Source organism: Colobus angolensis, unplaced genomic scaffold (genome assembly GCF_000951035.1).
Source record: "Colobus angolensis palliatus isolate OR3802 unplaced genomic scaffold, Cang.pa_1.0 Scaffold370, whole genome shotgun sequence".
NCBI lineage: Eukaryota > Metazoa > Chordata > Mammalia > Primates > Cercopithecidae > Colobus > Colobus angolensis.
The window spans coordinates 628,140-632,539 of NW_012117044.1; positions in this window are offsets into that span (position 1 = coordinate 628,140).

Consider the following 4,400-nt stretch of genomic DNA (forward strand, 5'->3'; position numbering starts at 1 on the left):
TATTAGACAGATCAAAGAGACAGAAACTTAACAAGGATACCCAGGCCTTGAACTCAGCTCTGGACCAAGTAGACCTAATTGACATTTACAGAAATCTACACCCCAAATCAACAGAATATGCATTATTCTCAACACCACATCGCATTTATTCCAAAATTCACCACATAGTTGGAAGTAAAACACTCCTCAGCAAATGTACAAGAACAGAAATCACAACAAACTGTCTCTCATACCACAGTGCAATCAAATTAGAACTTGGGATTAAGAAAATCAAAACTGCACAACTACATGGAAACTGAACAACCTGCTCCTGAATGACTACTGGGTAAATAACAAAATGAAGGTAGAAATAAAGTTGTTATTTGAAACCAATGAGAACAAAGACACAATGTACCAGAATCTCTGGGACACAATTAAAGCAGTGTGTAGAGGGAAATTTATAGCACTAAATGCCCACAAAAGAAAGCAGGAAAGATCTAAAATTGACACTCTAACATCACAATTAAAACAACTAGAGAAGCAAGAGCAAACAAATTCAAAAGCTAGCAGAAGGCAAGAAATAACTAAGATCAGAGCAGAACTGAAGGAGATAGACACACAAGAAAACCCTTCAAAAAATCAGTGAATCCAGGAGCTGGTTTTTTGAAAAGATCAACAAAATTGATAGACCACTTGCAAGACTAATAAAGAAGAAAAGAGAGAAGAATCAAATTGATGCAATAAAAAATGATAAAGGGGATATCATGCTGATCCCACAGAAATACAAACTACCATCAGAGAATAATATAAACACCTCTATGCAAATAAACTAGAAAATCTAGAAGAAATGGATAAATTTCTGGACACATACACCCTCGCAAAACTAAACCAGGAAGAAGTTGAATCTCTGAATAGACCAATAACAGCCTCCAAAATTCAGACAATAATTAGTACCTACAAACCAAAAAAAGTCCAGGACCAGATGGATTCACAGCCAAATTCTACCAGACATACACAGAGGAGCTGGTACCACTCCTTCTGAAACTATTCCAATCAATAGAAAAAGAGGGAATCTTCCCTAACTCATTTTATGAGGCCAGCATCATCCTGACACCAAAACCTGGCAAAGACATAACAGAAAAAGACAATTTTAGGCCAATGTCCCTGATCCTCAATTAAATGCTGGTAAACTGAATCCAGCAGCACATCAAAAACTCATCCATCATGATCAAGTTGGCTTCATCCCTGGGATGCAAGGCTGGTTCAACATACACAAATCAATAAATGCAAGCCATCACATGAACAGATCCAATGACAAAAACCACATGATTATCTCAATAGATGCAGGAAAGGCCTTTGACAAAATTAAACAACCTTTCATGCTAAAAACTCACAACAAACTAGGTATTGATGGAATGTATCTCAAAATAATAAGAATTATTTACGACAAACCCACAGCCAATATCATACTGAATGGGCACAAATTGGAAGCATTCTTTTTGAAAACCAGCACAAGACAAGGATGCCCTCTCTCACCACTTCTATTCAATATAGTATTGGAAGTTCTGGCCAGGGCAATCAGGCAAGAGAAAGCAATAAAGCGTACTCAAATAGGAAGAGAGGAAGTCAGGTTGTCTCTGTTTGCATATGACATGATTGTATATTTACAAAATGCCATCATCTCAGCCCAAAATCTCCTTAAGCTGATAAGCAACTTCAGCAAAGTCTCAGGATACAAAATTAACATGCAAAAATCACAAGCACTGCTATACACAAATAACAGACAAACAGAGAGCCAAATCATGAGTGAACTCCCATTCACAATTGCTATAAGAAGAATAAAATACCTAGGAATACAACTTACAAAAGATGTGAAGGACCTCTTCAAGGAGAACTACAAACCACTGTTCAAGGAAATAAGAGAGGACACAAACAAATGGAAAAGCATTCCATGCTCATGGATAGGCAGAATCAATATTGTGAAAATGGCCTTACTGTCCAAAGTAATTCATAGATTCAATGCTATCCCCATCAAGATACTACTGACTTTCTTCACAGAATTGAAAAAAAGTGCTTTAAATTTCATATAGAACCAAAAAAGAGTCTGCAGAGCCAAGACAATCCTGGGCAAGAAGAACAAAGCTGGAGGCATCACGCTACCTGACTTCAATCTATACTACAAGGCTAGAGTAATGAAAACAGCATGGTACTGGTACCAAAACAGATATATAGACCAATGGAACAGAACGGAGGACTCAGAAATAACACCACACATCTACCACCATCTGATCTTTTACAAACATGACACACACAAGCAATGGGGAAAAGATTCCCTATTCAATAAATGGTGTTGGGAAAACTGGCTAGCCATATGCAAAAAACTGAAACTGGACCCCTTTCGTACACCTTATACAAAAATTAACTCAAGATGGATCAAAGACTTAAACATAAGACCTAAAATCATAAAAATCCTGGAAGAAAACCTCAGCAATACCATTCAGGACATAGGCATGGGCAAAGACTTCATGTCTCAAATACCAAAAGCAATGGCAACAAAAGCCAAAATTGACAAATGGGATCTAATTCAACTAAAGAACGTCTGCACAGCAAAAGAAACTATCATCAGAGTGAACAGGCAACCTACAGAATGAGAGAAAATTGTTGCAATCTATCCATCTGACAAAAGGTTAATATCCAGAATCTACAAAGAATCTATAAGAATAAAGCAAACAACCCCATCAAAAAAATGAGTAAAGGATACGAACAGACACTTCTGAAAAGAAGATATTTATGTAGCCAACATACATATTAAAAAATGTTCATCATCACTGATCATTAGAGAAATACAAATCAAAACCACAATGAGATACCATCTTGTGCCAGTTAGAATGGTAATCATTAAAAAGTCAGGAAACAACAGATGCTGGAGAGGTTGTGGAAAAAGAGGAACGCTTTTACACTGTTGGTGGGAGTGTAAACTAGTTCAACTGTTGTGGAAGACAGTGTGGTGATTCCTCAAGGATCTAGAACCAGGAATACCATTTGACCAGCAATCCCATTACGGGGCATATACACAAAAGATTATAAATCATTCTCTGATAAAGACACATTTACCATGTATGTTTATTGTGGCACTATTCACAATAGCAAAGACTTGGAAGCTACCCAAATGTCCATCAATGATAGACTGGATTAAGAAAATGTGGCACGGGGGGCGGAGCAAAATGCCTGAATAGGAACAGCTCCAGTCTCCAGCTCCCAGTGCGAGCGACACAGAAGACAGGTGATTTCTGCATTTTCAACTGAGGTACTGGGTTTATCTCACTAGGGAGTGCCGGACAATCGGTGCTGGTCAGCTGTTGCAGCCTGACCAGCCAGAGCTGAAGCAGGGCGAGGCATCGCCTCACCTGGGAAGAGCAAGGGGGAAGGGAATCCCATTTCCTAGCCAGGGGAACTGAGACACACAGCACCTGGAAAATCGGGTAACTTTCACCCCAATACTGTGCTTTAAGCAAATGGGCACACCAGGAGATTATACCCCACACCTGGCTGGGAGGGTCCCACGCCCACAGAGCCTTCCTCATTGCTAGCACAGCAGTCTGCGATCTAACTGCAAGGCAGCAGCGAGGCTGGGGGAGGGGCGCCCACCATTGCTGAGGCTTAAGTAGGTAAACAAAGCCCTGGGACAATCAAACTGGGTGGAGCTCACAGCAGCTCAAGGAGGCCTGCTTGTCTCTGTAGAGTCCACCTCTGGGGACAGGGCACAGCTAAACAACAACAACAAAAAAAAAAGCAGCAGAAACCTCTGCAGACACAAACGACTGTTTGACAGCTTTGAAGAGAGCAGTGGATCTCCCAACATGGAGGGTGAGATCTGAGAACGGACAGACTGCCTGCGCAAGTGGGTCCCTGAGCCCTGAGTAGCCTAACTGGGAGACATCCTCCGCTGGGGCAGACCGACACTTCACACCTCACACGGTGGAGTACACCCCTGAGAGGAAGCTTCCAAAGCAAGAATCAGACAGGTACATTCGCTATTCAGCAGTATTCTATCTTCTGCAGCCTCTGCTGCTGACACCCAGGCAAACAGGGTCTGGAGTGGACCTCAAGCAATCTCCAACAGACCTACAGCTGAGGGTCCTGACTGTTAGAAGGAAAACTAACAAACAGGAAGGACACCCACACCAAAACCCCATCAGCACATCACCATCATCAACGACCAGAAGCAGATAAAACCACAAAGATGGGGGAAAAGCAGGGCAGAAAAGCTGGAAATTCAAAAAATAAGAGAGCATCTTCCCCTCCAAAGGAACGCAGCTCATTGCCAGCAACAGATCAAAGTTGGACGGAGAATGATTTTGACGAGATGAGAGAAGAAGGCTTCAGAACATCAAACTTCTCAGAGCTAAAGGAGGAATTAC